This window comes from Pinus tabuliformis, chromosome X, assembly GCF_031772625.1.
Source record: "Pinus tabuliformis cultivar Carrire ecotype Pingquan chromosome X, CPIR1, whole genome shotgun sequence".
NCBI classification, from domain to species: domain Eukaryota; kingdom Viridiplantae; phylum Streptophyta; class Pinopsida; order Pinales; family Pinaceae; genus Pinus; species Pinus tabuliformis.
The window spans coordinates 513,346,043-513,371,720 of record NC_142308.1 but is presented as its reverse complement, the minus strand read 5'-3'; positions in this window follow the sequence as shown (position 1 = coordinate 513,371,720).

Sequence of the window (25,678 nt, the reverse complement as noted above, 5' to 3'; positions counted from 1 at the left end):
ATCAATGGGCACAAACACAAATCACATTCATATTTATGCTCTCAACAACATCCTGATTCTTAACATATAAAGAAGAGGAAAATCAATCTGAGAAAAGGCTCCTTCTCTGACCCAAACAATCTTCCTTACTCACAATAAACAAAAGCTGTTCTGCCAAACAAAAAAGCCCTTTTCTCATCTTCGGAGGTAATACTTATGCAAAAGCCTGTGACTCTCGGTCTTCCCTGCCTCTTCATCTCCCCCCACTCTTTTCGATGTACAAACCGAGTATACAAAGATAGGATCATTAGTGTAACCGCTGACACGTAGAAAGCATATCTGTTGGAGCGCTTCATTTCCTGAGGAAGTGATCAGATGTTGATCAACATAAAAAGGGTAACTGTGTGTCGTCTCCCCATGATGAAAACCGAGACAATTTTGCTTTTGGAATGCGCATGCAACGCGTGGGATTTCGACCTGGAGTGCCTAAGGTTGGGTCTTTAGACATAACGCTTCTGCATACATGACTCTTCGAATCCACTCCTGCGTCCTTTACTTCTCGCCTGCAGAGATAGTTATCATTAGCTTCATGATTGTGAGCAATATCACATAAATGTTCAAACAAAACATAAACGCTGCCTTCATTAAATTTTATAAAACTACGGGGAACAACTGTGAAAAGGGATTTATGCACAAAACACATGCAACACACAATTTCCCACTCAATCCATAGGCTTGGCACAGTTTTTGAGGGCTTCACTTAATCGCAATCGGGTATCAGCCCCTATGCGGGTCGCAGTACCCATGCCTTCCACTTCCCTGATGTGTGATTACACTATCGAGACTCCACAGGCCCACCTTTTACACTAAAAACCCGCTCCCTTTGTTATATCGGGAATTTTGGAAAACACGGGAAAACAAAGAAAATCCCGCCCCGATCACTTAGGCCGGACCTCAAATTTTATGTATCGGGGCCTATAAATATCGTCGGGTTCGACATATCGCATATCGCAATATGCACAAGCCTGGGGCTCCGTCGATTGCGATATGCGATATGGCCCCGGACCCGAAAACATATATATCATATTTGATAAGCTCGGCGGGTCCGCCATATCGCCGCGCACATTGTGTATAAGGCCCGGGCTCCGCCGATATGCGATATGTGATATGGCCTTGAACCCGACATATGTATGTAGTATCGTTAATAGTGCCATTGGGTCCGGAATATAGTGGCGCACCTTATATATATATATATATATAAGCTTTAGACCTTGGCCGGTTCCAATATGCGACGGGGCTTCAGACCCGACATATATATGAAGTATGGTTAATAGTGCTGTCGGGTCCGATGCCTTATGGTATGTGTTATGTGCCAAGGTTGAGTGCGATAAGTGAAAAAGGGATGATTTATGCATGTTTTGAGCATTTCTGCTATAAAGAGCTATGACGAGAATAATGATGTGATGGGGGTTTTGTGAGTTAAATAAATCTCGATGAGCATAGGAATGAAGGGCTTAAACGAGGCTATATGCAAGGGATTTGTTAAGGGGATTTAACCATTTGTGAATGGAATATTTGGCTCTCCAGAGAGCCAAATCCCTCAGGTAAAACAGATCATTCAGAGAGATGCAAGATTAACTTCTAGGGGACCCATCCAAAATTGTTGCCAAGGCAAGTGTTGAATGGGTGGTGGTTGTGGCCACAACACCTTCAAATGCATTTTTTTGGCATTGTGAAGCCAAATTTTTGTTGAGTCAAAGTCAAAGTCATTTTTGTAAGACACCCTACTTGGGCTCCTTAAGGTCAAGAAAGGAATAATGTTTTTGTGTCTAAATATCTCCTCCACCAAATCAGTTCCTTCTACCAAAAGAATTAATATTCATCTTTCAAAGTTGGCCTCCAAACAAAAGATAATCAAGTCGAACTTCATTACAAGCCTACAAGTCGGGTTCAAGTCAAGTTGTTCATGTTGTCTCAAATGCATAGTGACCAATAAGTATAAATAACCTACTATTTCACCATTTGAAGGTTAGAAGTGAAGCATTCGTTCAAGAAGTAAGAGAAACTATTACAGGATCGAGAAATGGAGAGGAAGCAGAGAATCTTAGAAGACTATTATAGAGAGGAAGCCAAAAATGTGAATTGCAGAAACAATTACAGGGAGGTCGAAGTTCCTTGTTGCATAGATGATTACAGAAAGGGCTGTGACTATTGCAGAAGGAAGGACAATATTTCTGAAGTAGGAAGGTCGAGATTTTTGAAGTAGGAGTGCCGAGACTATTGTAGAAGGAGAGCCAAAATTTTGAAGTTGAAATAGAAGGAGCCAAGAACCATGATTGGTTTCCGGAGGAACTGGTCTAATGGTTGGAGTAAGTATATTTCCTTAGTCAAAGTGTCAAGTGTGTTTCAACCTAGAGAAAGAGCTGACTGGGTTTTATCCTTCTTAGGGGTTTTTCCTTGGCTGTGTGCTTAGATCTTGTGTTCTTGTGTTTGTCATCTTCATGTTGGAATTTATTTTATGAAAGGAGCACTAGCATAATCAACATATAATTTCACAAGTAAATGTCAAGATAAGAGAAATCAAAATGAAGAATCTATGTCGCATAATGCTCTAGATTTCTCAACAAAGGAGAGATATTGGATCTCATTTGAGTCACACAAATAATTTGGTCTCTTCAAGAAGTCTGAGAAAAATTCAGATCGAGAAAGAGGTGAAGGATAGCGAGGAAAGCAAGGTGGTCTATTTGTTTGGTTTGTGCATCAATTTGTTGTTTGGCAAGCTGGCACGTGTGGGAAGAAAGCTATCTCTGTTTAGATTTTGGGCTAGAGGAGCAACAAACCAAGTTATAGAGAGAAGCATTGTTGTTTGGGTGGCTAGCCTATCACTTGGTGAGTTGTCTTGATCAAAGATCTTGGAATTTTTTGGGTTTTTCCCTTTTGCACGGGTTTTACCCTGGCTTGGAGCCTGTTTATGGTGTTCTTATTTTCATTGTAATATTATTTATTGGCATTGTCTTGATGATGAACAAAAAATAATAATGATGATGATGAAATAAAATTATATCACAAGAATTGTCAATATAACAAAAGAAAACATTATAAAAGAAACCCTAATTTTGTTTTCCCTAGTTTTTCTCAACATCTATGGTCTTGAAAGATTTGCAATGTAGAAATAAAAAATTGCTTGAAATAAAATGCAACGCAACTAAATCACACACTTGGTAGCCAAGTGTTTGTTGGGCTAAAGTTGAGCAATACTTGATGAGTTTCTTTTCGCGCATATGACTCTAACCGTAGTTAATATTTCAAATCCAAATATGTGAATGAAAGTACCTACAAAACAGAGGGAGGAGAAGTTAGATGTGGTAAATAATTAATAAAATAGAAGAAAAATCATACCAGTGCTTTATACCCAATCAATAGAGTAAGAGTTTCTCCTACTGCCTTGCATTATGGTCTTTCACTCAAATAAAAACACAATTGTTAAAGAAAGACAAATACTGCATGATTTTTTTCATGGAAAAGTTTGTTATTTCTGATAAAACTTTATATAACTCCCACTTGGCCAAGTTGTCTCACCTAAACCCTTACAATTTTGAGCTCTTTTATTCATATAGTTATTCCACTTCAACATCCGAATTGAAACTAGTTGTCCTACACGTATTCATGAGACCAATGAAGCAAACTTAGATTAAATCTGACCAAATATTGAAATTATTTGCTTGAATAAATGATAACTCAAAAGACTTGCATGCACGAATACCTGAATGAGCTCCTCTTGTTTTCAAGAATAAATTGTTGGAGTAGTTTAATCTTGGAGCAAACTTCCCTCCACTCGATGAAGCAACAACAAAGTCAACATTGAGTTTGCTGTTGCTCTGTTGGATTGAGGGTGCTTTTCTCTAAGATTATCCAAATCCTAATTTATTCTCTATTGAACATGGCCAACCACGTGAAGATGGAAGCTCTTATGCCCCCCCGCCCCCCTCCTCACATCACTCTCAATTCCCCATTACCCAATCTATCTACTATATAGGAAATAATTGAAATCAAGACTTTAAGATACATAAAAAAAACAAATAGCAAACATTAATTAATTCATTAATTCAGTGATTTGTAAATCCACAAAATATTTCATCTCAATAAATTTGATAAAAAACACGTTTACATAATATGAAACAACGTCATGTACATAAAGATAAATATAAAAATTATTCATGAACACATAAAATTCATTCGTTAATCATAGACACAAAGTACTTCATCTCATTTTTTTTATCATCTAAAATATGTTTTCATAATATGGTACGTGATGTTTCTAATGATATAACTACTACAATCATTTGTTTTTCTTTATTTTTGATGGCTTGGTCATGTACTTGTGACGTTGTTGAGGCTACCGCAAGAGGGGTGGATCATCAATTGTAGCAAAAAAGAAATGTTAAATTGATTTTTTTGTTATTATTCATTAATAAAAATAACATTAGAGTTTTCTTTACCTTATGCACAAGTCAACACTGTAATTTAAAAAAAGAAACAATTATCATAATATCAAAACATAAAAGTGTAATTTTGTAGATAGTTATTTTACAGAGTGTCGATAGTGGTCAAGACAACCAATATTGCCTCTCATATTCACCAATAGCGTGTATGACATCTAGTCGTGATTATTTTTGGAATTCATAGATGCCCCAAACACTATTGGTGAAGACGAGAGGGAATATTGGCTTTCTTGATCAATATTGACGCTTTGTTTGAGAAGTATCTACATAATTGTACTTTTCCATTTTGATATTATGGTAATTGTTTCCTTTTTTAAAGTTTTGAAGATTGGTTCTAGGTTTTGTTAACATCTTTCATTTTGTTTTTAAACATGAATCACTAATGGATTGTGGAGATGCTACAATGGCTGAATGTTGTATTTGCCAAGAAGAGGACAACAAAGGAAATATGGAGATTCTAATATGGACAATATGAAACAAAATCATTCTAATATGGAGATTTTAACATAGACAATATGAATACCTGAATGAGCTTCTATTGTTTTCGAGATTAATATTTTGAAGTAGTTTAATCTTGGTTGAGCAAACTTCTCTCCACTTGACGAAGCAACAACGAAGTCAACATTGACGTTGTTGTTACTCTATTGGATTGAGGTTGTTTTTCTCCAAGATTATCCAAATCCTAATTTATTCTCTACTGAACAGGGCCAACCACATGAAGATGGAAGCTCTCATGCCCCTCCCCACCTCCTCACATAACTCTCAATTCCCCAGTACCCAATCTAAAAAACAAGACATTAATATACATCAAAACATATAGCAAACATTCATTCATTCGTAAATCAACAAAATATTTCATCTCAATAAATTTTCATAAAAAATATGTTTACATAATATGAAACAACGTCATGTACATAAAGGGACATATATCAATTATTCATTAACATATAACTCTCATTCATTCATTCATTTGTAAATCCACAAAATATTTCATCTCAATAAATTTTATCATAAAAGATATGTTTACATAATATGAAACAACGTCATGTACATAAAGAGACATATAGCAATTATTGATTAACATATAACATTCATTCATTCATTAATCATAGACAAAAAATACTTGGGGGTTTAGGGGAATATATAAGAGGGGTTTGTATAAAATATTTAGAGAAGAGTGTAGTCGATGATGCTTTTAGATGCTTAAAATTAGAAATTTAATAGCATTGGAAAATTATTAATTGCACATTTATCGTTCAATAGATTAAGTCTCATCCAAACGGTATGCATGAGCATTGTTTTTGAAACTAGGCATCTGAATTGTTGCACCATTTAAAAAGTCCAAAAACAAATACTGATAATGATTAAAGACTTAAATTCACTTTCTTAATAGGGTATCCGAATTAAGTTTGACAAGGCATTGTTAAAAGATCAGACTTAGTCTGAAAACTGTAGTCACCATACTTGAATAGGACAAAACGGTCTTGCACATACATATATAAGATCTGAAGTTTGAACAAGACTATAGAGTCTGAGACCTATGTTTGATGCATAGATCTTAATGATTAATATTGGATAAATAATGACATATGTGTATGTGTGTGTGTTATAAGAATGAGACTTCTAATATCGATCAAACTAAGAAAATAGAGAATATGGATAACCTACAGGAGCCCATACCATGACGCAATGTTTGAAATATCTTTTGAATATGGATTGGGGACAATAAACTACCTTCATTAAAGTTATACTAATTAACCTAGACTTAGTGTAGCACTTGAAACTAGAGAGCCGTGCAAATAGTGGAAGGCTACATGTCTTATAAATTGTCAGAATTTGAATAGAACCTCATAGAAATATTATGACATTCAATGATTATTGGGATAAAGCATGAGACGAGTTGATACACCATCCCATGAAGCATCAAGATTAGTCTCAATATAGACTAGTCGACACTGTTGGAATCGCTGATATATTAATTTCTACTATATTTATTGTAACTAAATATTAGTCTAACAAAATTTAGCATATATTAGTTGTTAATTCATAACAATTTGTGATTAAGATGACAATTTAAGTACACATGAGTGTAATGTCGATGATGAGATGTATGAATTTTCCTCCGCACATTGCTCATAAATGATTATAACCTTGAATGGGCTAGCACTGGTTTGTCATCACCATCTCAAAATGACCCGACAGATGAAAATTTACCATGTCTGTCATCATCACTTCACATTGTCTCATAGATGACACCTTCTACAGATTATATGCATGAATTTTTGGCAGACCATCCCCTCTACCTATCCTACGATTGATTGTGAGAACATGTTAACAAAGTACAATTTATAAGTAGGGTATCTTGTTAACAAAGATCTGTCAATTGTCCTTTATGTACTTGCTGTCACAATCAATCATAGGATAGGTAGAGGGGACAACCTTCTGTAAATTCATCCATATAATATGTAGAAATGGTCATCCATGAGATAGTGTGAAGTGATGATGAAAAATATGGTAAATTTGTATATGTCGGCTCATTTTGAGATGATGATGATAGACCAGTGCTAGCCCATTCAAGCTTATTATAATCTTTGACGGGAAATTTGGGGACACAATTCATGTCCCACCATGGACATTATACACATATGTACTTAAATTGTCATCATAATCACAAATTGTTGTGATTAGGCATTGAAGCAGGAGTAACCAACACCTAAATTAGGAGTGTGGTAGTGTATGGTGGAGTGGCATAGGTATACAAATTGTAGATGGTTGACTTATCATGGGCACTGATTGTGTAAAGGCTTAGTTTAACATGAGAATTTGGTTATAACCTCTTGGGTTTCGTAATAGAGTTAATTGACTTGTACCATGAATCAATCAAATATATGGTATTCTACACCCTTGTATCAAAAAAATTATGTTTACACAATATGAAACAAAACTGTTCTATTTTTTTGCAATGGAAAAATCACAACTTTTTATTAAGATAGTAAAAAGTTACATGTGCACATTCCATGAGGTAGTCGACCTCTCAGTAAAAACTGTGGCACTCATTCTCACCAAGCCAAGTGCAATTCATCAAAAGTGGAGAGTATCTAAAGTCGCTGCGACCTAAAGGAGTCTTGTCTAAACTGTTGATATAGTGCTTCGTAAGAAGGATTTCTTAATGCAAACACAAGTGGATGTAAGTCTAGAAACTCAGTTAGAAGTGGGTATTTCTTTGGAAAAATAATATGTCTAAATGAAACTGGAAATATTTTCCGTGTACCCAACCACTTATTAGATACAACATGAACAAAGTACTATGGAGGAAGATGTTCATGGTGTTGAAGAATGTAACTAGCGTCAATATTCATAATTGTATTTGTGAAAAGAAAGAAAAATAATTTTTTCCTGTAAAATAAATTTGACTTATCAACGCATGGGTTTCATGCTTGGGTCATTGGTCAACAGGTCAAAGCCTCCATTGTAGGCTTCTAGGATTATATATTGAGTCATTATCATTATTATTATATGATAGACCTTTCTTGGGATCTTTGTGTCAAGAAATAAATCTCCTCCTCCACCAAGTCAACTTCCTAATCCTTTAATTCAACCTCAAACAATTTAACAAGTCAGCCTTAAACAACTTGACAAGTCAGCGTCATGTTGAAGATTAGAACCACTATAAATACACAATTGAATTCGATCTATTGAAGGGTAACAAGAAATTTGACATATAGTGTAGAAGCAAGAAGCAAAATAAAAGAAAAGCCTATCATATGCCTGGAAGAGAAGCAATCCAAGCGAAGGAATGAATTTAGTAATCCTCTATAAAAATGTGCGAACTATTTTGGAGTGTTATATGGTAAAAAAATATAGGAGACTGAAAATTGTAGGAAAGATGAAGAAAGAAATTGAAACTCTATTCTTGATGCTTATCGGTTTGACTTAGTTATGGAAGGTTGACTTGGTCTATTGGTCTAAGGTCTTGGTTGTCTCAAATTGATCTAAATCTACTAGTGGAAGAGTTTGACTTGGTTTTCCCCTTTGTTGAAAATGCAGCAAGAATATCTCAGTTTGACCTTGCCTTGGTCAAACTAGAGAAAAGTTGAATTTCCATTTCAATAGAAATGTTGGAGGTAGTTAACTGAGGTGACATGGAACTTGTCACTCAGTTAACTTAGTTAATTCAAGTTGGGGACGCTTGATTTCAATTCAGTATGATTGATTTCTAATTTGTAGCAATCTATTTCAGTGAAATTGAGTTATGTTTAGTTAAACTAGTTCTAATTGTTGGAAGAACTAGTGGAAGATCAAGTTGTGGAAGTGTAACTTCAACCACACTCAGTGATCAACTAGTTAACTAATCAATCAACCCAAAATAATTGATGCATGCAGAGAATTCGATTTACCCAATTGATATGGAGATTCCAAGGCAGTGTACTATAGACGATTCCAATGTGTGCAAGTGGTGCATGCAATTAGAGGATGAGCGTAGAGGAATTGCACAATCCAATTGATGGAATTTCCTAAATAATAGGGGCTAATTTACTCAAGGAACAACACAAGGAAACATGAGCTTGGAGGGCTTGAAAATTATCTAAGTGTTGACCAGAGTCAGTGAGTCAGGAAGAGAGATAGAATATACACTTGCAGGTTGTGCTCAACCTTGAGCAAACATATGTATTCATATCTATTCTTTGATTAATGCAATACAAATAGGAAGGAGTTTTGAGTAATTTCTTTCCCCTAGATAAATCTCTATGCATGTGAGATGTTTCCTTTTGCATGTCTATGATTTATGTTCTAGATTGTGAATTGAATTCCATAGAGCAGTAGAGAAGCTTCGAGTCGAGTCTTGTGATTTAGTAAATTTCATGAGCAATTTCAAATCTACATCATAATTTCTACATGGTATCAAAGAAAGAAATTTGAAGTTGGGTCTTAGAGGTTTGAATTTTGAGATAAGTGTAGCGAGATTTATTTAGAGTTGAGAATATGGCCTTTAATGGACTAAAGCTAGAGTATGCCTTGGAAGGCACCTCAAATTTTGTTGCATGGAAGGACCACATGGAGGCAATATTAGATGACAATGGGTTGCTAGAATACATCAAGACAAATGTTGCAAAACTGTATAAATTTTGAATAAATTAACACATATTCACAAAGATTATCCTGATCATACAATTATAAGTGGAACATGTATAATACATAATCTCCTCTACGTTGATCATCAATTTACAGAAGCAGAAACATTCACAGGCGCACATAGAAGCATCAATCAAACTCATTAACACAATATGTATCCCGGGGAAAGCATCTCGCTAAAAACCCCACACTATCTGTATATTATATTGATTGAATAATGTAACAATACATAGTACAATACTCATCCCAAGTACTCAGTACTATCTCCTCATGCTACACACAATACAACTCAGATCTGATCTCCAAATCTCCCCCGCTGCTTGCCTGCCTCCACAGCTCAATACCTGCTCAAGAACTGATGAGAATGGTTTACCAAACTCGTATTTGACCTGCAAAGAATCACTCACACTGTGTTGGACGTGAGCACAGGATACAATTCTTGATATTGGCCAATTCATTGGCATACTCAATCCCTCTGATTGTGCAAATTATCATGCACAGCTATAGTCACAACTGATAACAATCTGATCCTCTAACACCTGTCCCTGCTGAACTGAACATGCACTGACATGCAATTGAGTTAACTGATGTATTCTATAGTTGCATTATGAGTTAATACTTGTGAATTAATTAATAACTAATTCACCCAACTCATCTCTAGTCTATTGATCAGTTAGACTAAATACAACTAGTTTAACAAAGCTAAACTGAACACAACTCCATCAACTACACCTCTAGTCCACTAAACTCAACTCACTTGAGTTCTAACTGAAGTCCTACATGCAAATATTAGTCATCCCATAGGTAACCTCGTATTTCCCTCTGGGATCTGCATGTACCACATCCGTAGCTCATCCTGAAGTGCTCTAAGAGAATAAGATCAAGTTTATAGTCCAAATATTATTATGATACAATAATATTTGACTTTTCTATTTTTGACAGCCAGTCTAAAAATAGACTTTGATCACTCACACTGTGATCACTCACACTGTGGTTACCCACACTGTGGTCACCCACACTGTGGTCACCCACACTGTGGTCACCCACACTGTGATCACCCCCACTGTGATCATCCCACTGTGATCATCCACACTGTGATCACCCACACTGTGATCACCCACACTGTGATCATCCCTGCTGGGATCAAAAATAGAACTTGCGCCATAATTTGCCTGCGGGCCCACTTAGTGAAGGCAACTCTTTTCACTAAGCTCCATCATCTTGTTGCATTCTCAACAAGCATTTCTTGTTGCACACTTTTCAATACTCCCTCTCAACAAGAAAGGCTTCCTCTCAAACCCGATCCTGTAACTCTGGAATGTTCTCCATGCAACACATCTGGTCGGTCCACTTGCTATGTCATCAAAGTCTCTGACTGCTATTGCCTCTGTCGACTGAAACTCTGCATCTCTGTGCTCTTCAGTATCTGTCTGCTCTAGCCTCTGTCACTTTGATCTCTGACTGCATCCGTGCTGCTGCTGGTTCTATCTCCCAGCATTGCATCCGCACTGCACCTCCCAACTGACCTCCCTGTTGGGCTAGAAACACTCTCTGATGCTGAAGCTCTACCTGCTGCTGGCAAGTGCTCCCTCTCTGACATCTGCACTACTGCAACATCTCCATGCATCTCGCACCATTGCACACCTCTCTGTTCTACCTAGCACTGTGCAAAACAGTTGTGCCTCTCGCATTGTTGTAGCCTGCTAGCTATGCGTTGCCCTGGGATTCCCTGCACTATCGCTCTCTCTGCCGCTCCATCTGCATCTGTCTCTACCCAATCAGTCAGTTCCTGCTACTCCACATCTGGGGCTCCTGTAGCAAAGTCTCATCCAAGAGGTTGGGTACCTCGAGGATCTTGCCCCTCCTCCTTGGGACGATCAATCCACATCACCCCACCTCCTACCTGGAGGTATGGCTGCATGCGATCCCTCAGCCCACCTGGCTCGAAGTTTCCCCCTACTTGAGGTCTCTGGATGAGTAGATGTCTCTACTCGATCTCCTCTCAGCTTCCCCTGTTGTGGCTCCTCCACAACCTCCTGAAGTTGCTGCACCAATCGTGGCTCCTCCACAATCGTCTGAGACTTCTTCTGGCTCTGCATGTTGATAGGTAATATACGCTCCCTCTCAACCACCAAGTCTCCATCAGTTGCCTCGCTGCTCAAGGCTTTGCATGCATCTTGAACCTCAAGAGCATACAGGTTCTTGACCCGTAAACCAATCTCATGACGACGAAAGCATTTCACCTTCGACTTGTCAACCTTCTTCCCATCATTGGAAGAACTGGATTCAGAAAGAGAAACCTTCCCCTTCCCCTTCTTCGCCTTACTCGCTAAGGCACAGTTCTCCTCATCCTGCATGGATGAAGAACCATCTCTGGTGGTCCGTCTAATCTCCTCCTACACAAGATCCGACCAAAGTCTCTCCCATCCTAGCAGTTTCTCCCGACCATTGACAGAGTCCTGATAGGAATGCCAACTCTTCGGAAGACCAAGGAGAGCCAAGCTCACCAAGTCCTCATCATCGACAGTAACCCCCACACTTCCCAGCTCATCTCGACACTAAGTGAACTTCGTGAGATACTTGGGCATACTGTCACCATTCTCGCATTTGATGTTTCTGAGTTTATCTTTGAGCGCCAACTTCCTCCGATCACTCTTGCTTTGGAATAGATTTGTTAAAGCCTTCCACATTAGATATGGAGAAGTATTTCCATGCAGGCTGGACACAATGTGATCCTTCACGCCCTCCAACAGAATCCTTCGACATTTTGCGGTCTTCTTTTTCCAAGCATTAGCTTGAGTAGCATCAGTAGGCTTCCGAACATCCGTATCTATGAACTCCTTCAGCCTGTTATCATCCAATACTGCCTCCATCCTGTCCTTCCATGCAATATAGTTTGAGCTGCCCTCAAGAGCATACTCCAATCGCAATCCGTTGAAAGACATTGCTGCGTTGTCACCAAGAAAACACTGCTGCAAATTCGAATTCCACTAGCAACCAACTCAACCACCTCGGATCTAAGATTCGTGAGAACACAATATTTCTTGTACATAGATCGAATGTATGGGAATTCACCGGATATTTCACCTTCCAAAAGAAGGATGAATCCAGAGGCTACCTGGCCCAATTACAGACTCTGCCTGAAGAAATAGAATGTAAACACTTCCTGAATAGTAGATCAGATGATCAATCCTCGCTTGATATCCTGTAAAAATCTCTTCTACAAATCAAGCAGCTCTGATACCATGTAGAAATTTTGAATAAATTAACACATATTCACAAAGATTATCCTGATCATACAATTATAAGCGGAACATGTATAATACATAATCTCCTCTACGTTGATCATCAATTTACAGAAGCAGAAACATTCACAGGCGCACATAGAAGCATCAATCAAACTCATTAACACAGTATGTATCCCGGGGAAAGCATCTCGCTAAAAACCCCACACTATCTGTATATTATATTGATTGAATCATGTAACAATACATAGTACAATACTCATCCCAAGTACTCAGTACTATCTCCTCATGCTACACACAATACAGCTCAAATCTGATCTCCAAATCTCCCTCGCTGCTTGCCTGCCTCCACAGCTCAATACCTGCTCAAGAACTGATGAGAATGGTTTACCAAACTCGTATTTGACCTGCAAATAATCACTCACATTGTGTTGGACGTGAGCACAGGCTACAATTCTTGATATTGGCCAATTCATTGGCATACTCAATCCCTCTGATTGTGCAAATCATCATGCACAACTATAGTCACAACTGATAGCAATCTGATCCTCTAACACCTGTCCCTGCTGAACTGAACATGCACTGACATGCAACTGAGTTAACTGATGTATTCTATAGTTGCATTATGAGTTAATACTTGTGAATTAATTAATAACTAATTCACCCAACTCATCTCTAGTCTATTGATCAGTTAGACTAAATACAACTAGTTTAACAAAGCTAAACTGAACACAACTCCATCAACTGCACCTATAGTCCACTAAACTCAGCTCACTTGAGTTCTAACTGAAGTCCTGCATGCAAATATTAGTCATCCCAGAGGTAACCACGTATTCCCTCTGGGATTTGCATGTACCACATCCGTAGCTCATCCTGAAGTGCTCCAAGAGAATAAGATCAAGTTTATAGTCCAAATATTATTATGAGACAATAATATTTGACTTTTCTATTTTTGACAGCCAGTCTAAAAATAGACTTTGATCACTCACATTGTGGTCACTCACACTGTGGTCACCCACACTGTGGTCACCCACACTGTGATCACTCATACTGTGATTACCCACACTGTGATCACCCACACTGTGATCATCCCTGCTGGGATCAAAAATAGAACTTGCGCCATAATTTGCCTGCGGGCCCACTTAGTGAAGGCGACTCTTTTCACTAAGCTCCATCATCTTGTTGCATTCTCAACAAGCATTTCTTGTTGCACACTTTTCAACAAAAACCTCAAGCATATGATGCTCATAACTTTTCTCATTGGAAGAAAGATGTAGCCAAGGCGAGGAGAATAATCTTGGAGGGAGTATGGGATCACATTGTCTCGAAACTCCATAGAAAATAAACTCTGTTTGCGATTTGGAAAGAAATGACAAAATTGTTCGAGAATAGTAGTGACCTCAGGAAGATGGCGCTCAAGGATAAACTTCGAAGTATCAAGATGTAGAAGAATGACACGATTACGTAGTATCTGAGCAAGTTTACATAGTGTTGTGATGAATTTGGCAGGGTCAGTGTTAATTTCCCTGAAGAAGACTTGTTATCTCTAGCCCTTATGGGCTTCCCAAGAGAGACATCGCTATCAAAATTCGGTGAATGGGAGGGAGAAACTACTGAGTTGGGAGCGCTTATGGTCCGACTTGGTACAATTGGAAATAAGGCAGAATACCAGAGATGATACTTCATCCAAGGGCGAGGATGAAGAGAAAATTGTATTGGATGGAAAGGAAAAGAAGGGAAAAGGGAATAAATCCCAATCCAAACCAAAATCCAGTTAAGGGAGCAAGAAGAAAGATCTGTCAAAAATTAAATGCTTCCATTGTCATGAATTTGGGCACTATGCCACGAAGTTTCCACACAAGAAGGAAAGCAAGAAAACCTCAGAAGGAGAAACAGGTGAAACTTTGGCTTCACAGTTCAAGCTTGACTTTACCCTCATTGCATGCATGACCAACACAATAATGGGTAGTGTGTGGTACTTGGACTTAGGTGCTTCGTTCCATATGACGGTGAATAGAGAATTTTTCAGCGCCCTGGAGGAAAAATATTTGTAGATGCACATTGAGATTGGGGACGACGAAAGGTATAGCGTGACTGGGATTATTATGGTCACATTTCAGAGGGAATCAGTGTCCCCCCTCAGGCTCAAGGATGTTATGTTCATTCTGGGCCTAAAGAAAAATCTCATCTCTATTGGAGTTTTGGAAGACTGGGTTATGATGTGATCTTTAGCAAAGGAAAGACATTCCTAAGACACATAACCACTGGACATGTGAAGCAGATCGGGGTTTGCGTGAAGAACATGTACAAGCTAGATGTGGAGGATTGTGCTGCATTGAGCACAAAGGTGGAGAAGGTGCAGAGCCGCGATGTTAGAGAGCTTTGGCATAGAATAATTGGCCATTTGCATCATGGCGCTTTGAATATTATGCAACAGATAACCATAGGCCTCCCCAAAGGAGCACTTGAGCAAAAAAATGTATGAAAAGGATGTACCAAGAGGAAGTACACAAAATCCACCTTCCATGTTCGAGACAACAAAGCACATGTATTCCTTGAAAGGATCCACTCTGATGTCTGTGGACCTTTCTTGACAACCTCCACTTCTAGGCACAAATATTTTGTCATTTTTATTGATGACTTCTCATAGAAGTGCTGAATCATGGTCATGTGAAAGAATGATGAGACATTCTCCAAGTTCGTAGAATTCAAGGCACTGGTTGATAAAAAAACGAGAAAGAAGGTGAAATCTCTAAAGAGTGATAATGGAGGTGAGTACGTGTCGAATGAATTTAAAAATTCTATGCAAAAGAAGGCATTCAATGAGAGTTGACAACAACCCACAACCCACAGTAGAATGGGGTGCTTGAGAGGAAGAACCATAACATTATGGGAGCAGCGAGGGCGATGTTGCATGATGAAGGCCTACCTCTGCATTTGTGGGTTGAGGCATGCACCACAACAATCTATTTGCAGAACTAAAATCCTCATCAGATTCTAGGCATGATTACACCGGAGGAGAGAAAGCCGGATGTGTCACACTTTAGGATTTTTGAAGCCTCTGTTTACTTCCATGTCTCCAAAGAATCAAGGAAGAATCTAGAGCCGACAACAAAATTAGGGGTATTCGTGGGTTACAAAGAAACTCCCCAAAACTACCAAGTGTACATGCCATCCCTTAGAATGACAGTTTTGTGAAGGGATGTAAAATTTGATAAAGACAAAGCCATGCGGTACTCTCTTTAGAGGGAGCTTCAGATCCCACCAGAAGAGGAGAACTTAGCTCCAAAGGAGGAACCTCAGGAAGTTGCAGAGCAACCACATATTGAGGAGCAAAGCGTGGAGACATCCACTCATATAGAACCATCCAAAGAAGGTAGGAAAAGGACTAGGAAAGCTAAGAGACTTGTGAAGGATGTGAGGGAGAATGTGGGTGCTCCTTCAAATAAGCCCAGACAGAGAAGGTCACCATATTGGTACACTTGCTACATGGCTCTAGTGACTGAGCTTGTAGAGACTGAGCCATCTTATTTCAAGGAAGAAATAGAGCAACCTGTATGGGTTGATGCAATTGTGGAGGAGGACGAATCCATTTGTAAAGAACAGTGTTTGGGAAGTGGTCCCAAGACCAACATATAAATCAATTGTGGGTTCGAGATGGATCTTCAAGGTAAAACATGCAATAGATGGAAGCATAGAAAAGTACAGGGGCATATTTGTGGCCAAGGGGTACTCTCAGGTTGAAGGGATTGACTATGAGGAGACCTTTGCTCTTGTAGCAAGGTACTTATCCATTAGATCAATTCTTTCTCTGGTTATGCAGATGGGGTGGAAGATCCACTAGATGGATGTGAAAACAAAATTCCTCAGTGGGTTTATTAAGATGAGGTGTATATCGAGCAACCAAAAGGCTTCGTGACTTTTGATCGGGAGTCTCATTTGTGCAGAGTCAAGAGAGAATTGTACGATATCAAGCAAGCACCTCGTGCTTGTTACATCAGGATCAATAACTATCTGATCGACATGGGATTCACCAAAAGTGAAGTGGATTCGAACCTCTATCATGTTTTGGTAGAAGGTAAATTGTTGATTATTTTCTTATATGTTGATGACTTGATTTTAATTGGTGATGAGAAATTAATTAGATATTGCAAGGAGGACATTGCAAGAGAGTTTGAAATGAAGGACATGGGTCTCATGCACTACTTCCTCGAATTAGAAGTATGGAAAGGTGACGGGGAACTACTTGTCTCGTAAGGAAAGTATGCCAACGAGATACTTCAAAGGTTTCGCATGGAAAATTTCGAACCCATGGAGACACCTCTAGTGGCCAATTAGAGAAAAGAGGATGCCACTTCATATGAGGAAGTGGATGCTACTGTTTATCGATAGTTGGTGGGTTCACTAATGTATCTTGTGAAAACATGACCAGATATGTGCTATGCAGTTAACCAGTTGAGCCAAGCTATGGTTAGGAAAACCAATTTATTTTGGAGGGAGACTATGCATGTTCTACAGTACCTCAGAGGCACGACTCAGTTTGGACTTTGGAACAAACGAACATGTTAATTTTTCTGAGGGATATATTGTTATTTGCTTAGATAATTACATTTCTTTAGTAACACATTAACTTCACTCCTTATCATCATTGCATATTCAGATTTACATCATGATTCATCAACATATGCAACTATGTAGAAAAAGCAACATCATTATCTTCAATGCAACAAAACATAAATGAACAATAAAAGAAAAGCATACACACATAAAGACACCAAGATTTGTTCGAGACCAGGGAAAAACCCGCTATGGGAAAAACCCTTGCAAATTATTCTTCTTCTTAGATCTTCATAAAATATTGCAGCAGAGAGTACAATGAGATCAATACATAAAATTGCAACAAAGATTTACAGAACACAAGCATACTGCAGAACTACAAAAAAACAGAGAGGAACCCTTTAACCATAAGACTACTAAAGCCAATTGGAGGCAACTGTCAAACCCTTGACGCTCCCAGCAAGGCAGGCTACTAGCGACTGAAACTTCCTGGTCGCTACCTTAGCCACTGTGTGTGAGCATATGTGTCTGCCCTGAACGCTCCTTGGAAGACTGTATGTGTGCATCTAGGGAAAAACACAGACAAAAATTCTCTAAACCCCCAGTCGATACCTTCTAACTATTCTGCGAGTGATTGGGACTTCTCAATTGCACCCTTGACCTCACTGTGCGAGTGTCTGGGGACCAACACTGTCCAATCTACTTCAGAATCCCTAGATGCTCGCTTCATGCTTTTGTGTGAGCATCTAAGACTTCCCAGACACACCCTTGACCGTTTTGTGTGTGCATCTGGAGATGAAAATACTCAGTTACCCGCATGCATCCAAGAAATAGAAACCCTAGATCTGTGTGAGCTTCAACCTTGTAGTTTCAAACCCTTGTGCGAACTTCCTTCATCAGTCCTATTCGAACCAAGACAATAAAAGATAAGAGAAGATGGCTTGATAAATTTGTGCAAATGAGCTTGAGGTATCTTCTATTTATAGAATTCCATGAGGGTCCACTTGATGTTGAGGCCGACCTGTCCAATTGTACATTTGCATAGGGCTGACCTCCAATATACATGAGTGGGAACATAAATTCAAAAACCAACTTTTGCTTGTCCAAATGAGGTGATCTTTAGGTCGATTTTGGTCCTCTCAAAAAGAGGAATGTCTTGCAATTATTATATTCATCATATGAGCTGTCCAAAGTGGAATTTGACTGCAATTTCATAATTTTAAAACTCCCTCTCAACTAGGGAGAATTCCACCTACCCATATCTTTTCATCAATCAATATTCCATTCAGGTGTCATTAAATATCGTCAATGATAATCTCTTTCATGCAGTCATCATGCAATGCCCATCTCAAGTATCTCATCATCACAAATCATCAATGTACATCTCGATCTATCCCTTGCTTATTCTTGCATATCTCTTGATTGTTCCTGCTCATATGCTGATGATTCTCGAATCTAAAAGAAGAATAATTTGTCATTAGAGGGGAACTCAATCTACCACCCTCTATCCATCGGGCTATTACCCAGAAACTTTACCAGCAGGATACTAGCCAGGAATATCAACGAGTAACTGAATTTATGATATGTATCATCATCACAGAGCATACCATCAAGGGAGCATATCTCAACTTGGAATCACATCGGGGAGCTCAATCTCAACCCAGAATCTCATGGGCGAGCTATAAATCTACAACCCATATCGAGAAATAGGATATCCAAACATGCAGGGGAGCACATCTCGACCTTGAGATCACATCGGGGAGCTCAATCTCAACCCGAAACTGCATAGGGTTATCTCAACCCATCCTATTTCCTACTGATCTTCCCATCGATGACCCTGAATAGTCATGTGGTAGAACACCTGCATCATAATCGACTTGGGTTGTACACTCCAAGTACACTCTAAAGCTGTTGGCCAAATGGGGAGCGTATTCCCGACAAGCACTGTTGTTGGTATGATTCCAACTGGGGTATAATCTGCAAATACCAGACATAGGAGCAACATTCTCTGACCCTATGGAGATAGGGGAGTAGCATATCCAATCCTATGGGTAATAGATAGGGGTCATACCCTATTGTCCAGAGTTCCCTCAACCCTAGGAGCCCTCTATCTCAATTCCTCACCCTTGGAGCTCATATTGGGAGGAAGATTTGGCTTAGTGTCCTCGATCAATGCTACTCTAATCATACTCAAATAAGGTATCTTATTGTCTCAATAGAAGATGTTTCCTGTTCATACAAGACATCAAATCAAATATCATGTTAGATCATAAATAATCCTATAAATCACAAAAGGATACCATAATCATCCTCCCTATCAAGGAGGTGTCAATCACAAGCCTAACCTTGTCTCGAACAACTGCACTGACTTAATATATGAAAGTATCTTGGTCCTAAGTATATATATGGGATTTTCTACCAATCAGATCCCACTCTTTGTCATCACAATGTATCCATGTCATATCCAGATCATGCTCAGACAACTCTCTAAGTAGCTTCTTCATCCTGCCTCACAGCTAGCCATGCTAGCAACATCGTACTCAACCTTGGTCGTGCTATGGACCTCTCATCCAAGATATCATGGTAGATCTCATACTAAAATAGCATCCAAATGTGCTCATCAACAATAATCTCAAATATCAACAATACATCCATGCAATCACATATCATAAAAAGAATATCTTAGATCAAGAATTGATCATCTTATGCAGATATCTCAAAGGATGCTTGGTGGCAACTCAATGTGAATGAAGCAACTCAATCATGAACTCATTTAAGTTCTATGCACATCATATATATGGATGGATGTTCAAAAATGGAACATCAATGCTTCAATCAACTATCAAATGTCATGTCAAGTTCAACAACATCTTGAACTTCAAATCAAAGTGTCCAAGGGTTTTCATTTCTATAATTTCTTTCCCAAATTCCAAAAATTGATTCATCATGCCTTGATACATCATTTCGAGCTTCAGAATCCACCTCCCTCTTACTTAGATCATCAGAGGCTCATCACCTATCAAGAGTAGACCACCAGTATGTAAAACCAAAACCAAAACCATAATCAAAATCAAATTCGTACCTTGGAACTCATCGTCCTGACTTCACCATATAACTATCAAATATGGACATATCTGGATCGGGGAGCTTGCTGCATGCAATTCTTGTAGACATAAGGCCTTACTAAGGCAACATAATCAAACTTACATAAATCAATGTTGTACCATCACATTAAAGAAGTCATCTTATCAAAGTTTAGAAGCCAGATTAAAACTAATATCAAAGTCATCAATATCACAATATCAATTCTTTCAACCAGGTGAAAGGTAGAGCTCATGTCAAGTTTTGACTTCATTTTTTATCATGCCAACAAGTTTGTCATTTATCATGCAATACCAATCCAAACTTCATCAAGTCATTCTCGTAATCATAATACAAGTCTTTTCTATCACTAGATACAAAGGCATATGCAAGTTCCATCTTCATATTGAATCACAACTATCAATACTTTAACCATTGCTTTAGGAACACAGAGGCTAATACAAAACCATTTTTCCGAATACCCACATAAGTCATTGAAGGTCACTATGCTCATGTATCATTGATATCAGGGAAAATAAACAATTGTCAGATCAAATCATTAGTCATAAAGTCAAATCAAAATTTGTTATCGTATAGAGATCTATAGTCCAAAACATATCTCAATCATAAAGTTAAAGTTTCAAGTCATTATCAAGCATCCTATCAAAACTCCAAACACTGCTCATCTACATCAATCAAAGAAATCATGCCAAAGTCCTAAAAAACTTCAAACATAATGGCATATCTATATGTATGCCTTAGTCATCTGCAAACACAAGTTTAATCTTCATGTTCATACTATGGCAAACATTCAATCTTTTCCTGCTTTCAGATATTTCTGTTATCTACTTCATGAATGTGGGACTGACATGATTTAGGTGAACATTTGATTTCATGCACAAAGCTTCATTTTTTCTGTGTTCTATAAGCATAGACACACCCACAGGGTCTCCACTGTGCGGCTGGGACCCATAGTCGCACTCTTTAAGATGCTATGCGAGCAACTCTGGTCAAATCAACCCAAAATTATCTCAGGGACTTGGACACACCCTTGAGCTTGTATCCGTGCAACAGGGAGGCTAGTCAAAACTTTGTTGCAAATCATTAATGTCATATATCTGTCCATCCATGCCCATAAACCATATTTCAATAGTATAAAATATACATATAATGCAAATGATAGTAGGAGAAGGGATCTGAATGGGAATCCACTCCAGTCATCTTCATTCATGCCATCAACCTATCTAATATGCATCAATAGATTTGTTAGATCATAAAGTCAAACATATACCCATCATGGTCATTGGCATCACGACATCAATCTTTCATCAACGGTTAGACTCAAGGAAATAAACAGATGTAACAACATATCTCAAAGATTATGAACATAACAACACTTTCTATCAAGTCAATCCATCAAGTTAGGGCATTCAGTTTTACCATATGCCATTAGTACAAGACCATAGGTAGTAAGAGATCTAGAATATCAATCTCATAGTTATACCTCTATCATCATGGTTACCATGCTTATCATTATCAATAGGATCAAGTTAGGTTATTCAATAAAACTTTACCAAAACATCAAGAGTGTCAACCCTTTTTCCATACTTTCATCATGCTCATCACAAGCATTATCAATACCATTGTATATAGAAATCAATGAGGTAACCTTCTATATGAGATCCATCATGTCTTATGCATGTCAAGTGTCAAGAGTATCATTTATTAGAGTCAAGGTGCTAGCCTTCTTTATAGGATCAAGATATCCAACAGATAGATGTTAGCCAAACATCAAGTATATCAATGTATCAACATTAGATAGCCTCATAGAATTCAAGAAGATCAAAATGTTCAACACCAGGTGCACCATTTCATCATAGGAAACATAAATCCAAGTCACTTTCATATGCATGGACCATTTGAGAAGGAGACATTCTCATCATACCTTAGGGGCTTACCTAGACATCCAATGTTATAGCTGAAACACAACATACCATGCATACCTTGTGGTATTCAAATACTTGTGCACCTTTTAATTAGACATAGGCAACTTGTAGCACTTTTTCATCTTTTCATATAGTGCCTCTTTACCTTTTCCAGCTCTAGCCATATTTCTTGCATTTCAAATGATCCTCAAGAAGGATCCACTTATCACATCTCATCAAGGAGGTTAGAAACATCCATATACTCAAATACATATGCAGGAAGTATAAACAATAAACATAATAATAATATCCATAAGTCTAAACAAAAGTAAGAGGCATCATAAGTCAAGAAATACTTATCTTCAATGAGAGGTGATCCTCTCCCTCTTGGACCAACCATCACCCATTAGGGGAATTTGAGGTCTAAAATGGGCCTCCTAAGAAAAATGTACAACCAAAATAAAATTTATAAGGACTAATAGGATTCAAGATGATGATGTCAACCATGGGGGATGATTCACCATTTTTGGAGTAAAAAAGCAAAAAGATTAAAAAATAATAAAACTATTTGTTCAACTCGTACTTTCAACTTATCTCCCTAAGGTTTTACTCAAATTTCGAGCGGGAGTACTTGTTGGATGAAAACTTTAATTCCTCATCCAAGGAGTACCCATGTTGCATACTTTCAATGGACCTTGCTACATGAAAAATGAGAAATACATGAAAAAATGTGATTGCAATCACGTTTTTCATGTATTTCTCATTTTTCGTGTAGTAAGGTCCATCGAAAATATGCAACATGGGTACTCCTTGGATGAGAAATCAAATTTTTCATCCAACGAGTGTTGCCACTTGAAATTTGAGTAAACCCATAGGGAGATAAGTTGAAAATACGAGTTGAAAAATAGTTTTTTCTTTTTTTCCCTCTAAAATTTGATGATGTAATCTAATCTTATTTTATTATTTACACTATTATTTTATAGTTTCCTTAGGAGGCCCATTGTAGACCTCAAAATCACCCTAATGATCCATAGTCCACATAACAATGTTACCTTCAATTAAACAACCAAGCCTACTAGGGATTATCCCATCGAATCTTTCACAAGTGCTTGAGAATCTTCACGTTGACCATACTAGGTTTCATATCTCATATCGTTTCCATAAAACAAGGTTTCTCTCAAACCCTAACCCTAATAATCAAGTTTCCTAGGGTTTTCTTCAAACCCTAGAATTCTTTTAGGTCTCCACCATCCTCTTCTTGCTTCCATCAAAGGTGTCATCATCGGGGTGATATCCATGACTTTTGTTCAACCCAACTCTGATACCATGTTAATTTTTCTAAGGGCTATATTGTTCTTTCTTTAGATAATTTCATTTCTTCATTAACACATTAACTTCACCTCATATCATCATTACATTATTCAGGCTTACATCATTATTCACCAACATATGCAAATATGTAGAAAGAACAACATCATTATCATCAACGTAACGAAACATAAAGGAACAATAGAAGAAAAGCATTCACATATAGAGACACCAAGATTGGTCCGAGACCAGGGAAAAATCTGCTATGGAGAAAACCTTGCAAATTCTTCTTCTTCTTAGATCGTCATAAAATGTTTCAGCAGAGAGTACAATGAGTTCAATACATAAACTTGCAACAAAGATTTGTAGAACAAAAGCAGAATGAAAAAATATAGAACAACAAAGAGGAACCCTTTATCCATCAGACTACTGAAGCCAACTGAAAGAAAATATCAAACCCTAGATCAAAACCTTGGATGCTCCCAACAAGGCAGAATGCGAGTGACTGAAACTTCCTAGTCGCTCCCTTAGCCACTATGTGCGAGCATTTGTGTCTGGCCTAGACGCTCCCTGGAAGACTGTATGCATGCATCTAGGGTAAAACACACACATAACTTCTCCAAACCCCTAGTCACTCCCTTCTAGCTACTGTGAAAGCGACTGGGACTGCTTAGTGGTATCCTTGACCTCAATGTGCGAGCGTCTGGGGGCCAACACTGTCCGATCTACTTCAGAAACCTTAGACGCTCCCTTTAGGCTTCTGTGTGAGCATATGAGACTTCCGAGATGCACGCTTGACCATTCTATGCGTGTTTGGAGACAAAAATACTTAGTTACATGTGTGTGTCTAAGAAACGGAAACCCTAGATTCGTGCGAGCTTCAACCCAGTAGTTTTAGACCCTTGTGCGAACCAAGAAAATAGAAGAGAAGAGAAGATGGCTTGATCAATGTGTCCAAATGAGCTTGAGGTCTCTTCTATTTATGGGCTTCCATGAGGGTCCACATGATGTTGACGCTGACCTGTCCAATTGTACATATGCATAGGGCCGACCTGATCCAATATACATGAGTGGGAACATAAATTAAAAAACCAACTTCTGCTTGTCCAAATGAAGTGATATCTAGGTCGATTTTGTATTGCAATTATTATCTTCATCATATGAGATGTCCAAAGTCGAATTTGGCAGCAGTTCCATAATTTTAACAAAACAAAGGGAGTGAAGCTGTGTGGCTTCACAAATGTAGATTGGGCGAGAAGTCCATCAGATCGGAAGAGTACATCAAGTGGAATTTTTAGTGTTGGGTCCAAAATGTTTCTTGGTATAGCGTGAAGCAAATATTTGTGGCACTCAGCTCAACATAAGCAGAGTACATGGCTTTCAGTCAAGAAGCATGTGAGGCGATCTGGATGAGAAAGATTCTTGTGGGATTGTTTGGTCAAATGATGGATCTAACTGTGATATACTATGATAATCAAAGTTGCATCAAGCTCTCTGAAAATCCTGTTTTCCCGATCGATCCAAGAATATAGATATCCGGTGTCACCATTTACGAGATTGTGTGTAGAGGCAAATAATGTTGCGGTAGTACATTTTGACAGAGGAACAAGATGATGAAATTTTGACAAAGGCCTTATCAAGAGGGAAGTTTGACTTCCATAGGTTTAGGATAAGGGTGGTTGATAATCCATTTCTTGCTGAGAGGGAGTGTTGAAAATGCAACTAGAAATTTTGAGTTTGACCTTGCCTTGGTCAAACTAGAGAAAATTTGAATTTCCATTTTAGCATAAATCTTGGAGGTAGTTAACTGAGGTGACATGGCACTTGTCACTATGTTAACTCAGTTAATTCAAGTTGGGGAAGCTTGAGTTCAGTTTGGTATGATTGATTGCTAATTTGTAGCAATCTATTTTAGCTAAATTGAGTTATGACCAGTTAAACTAGTTCT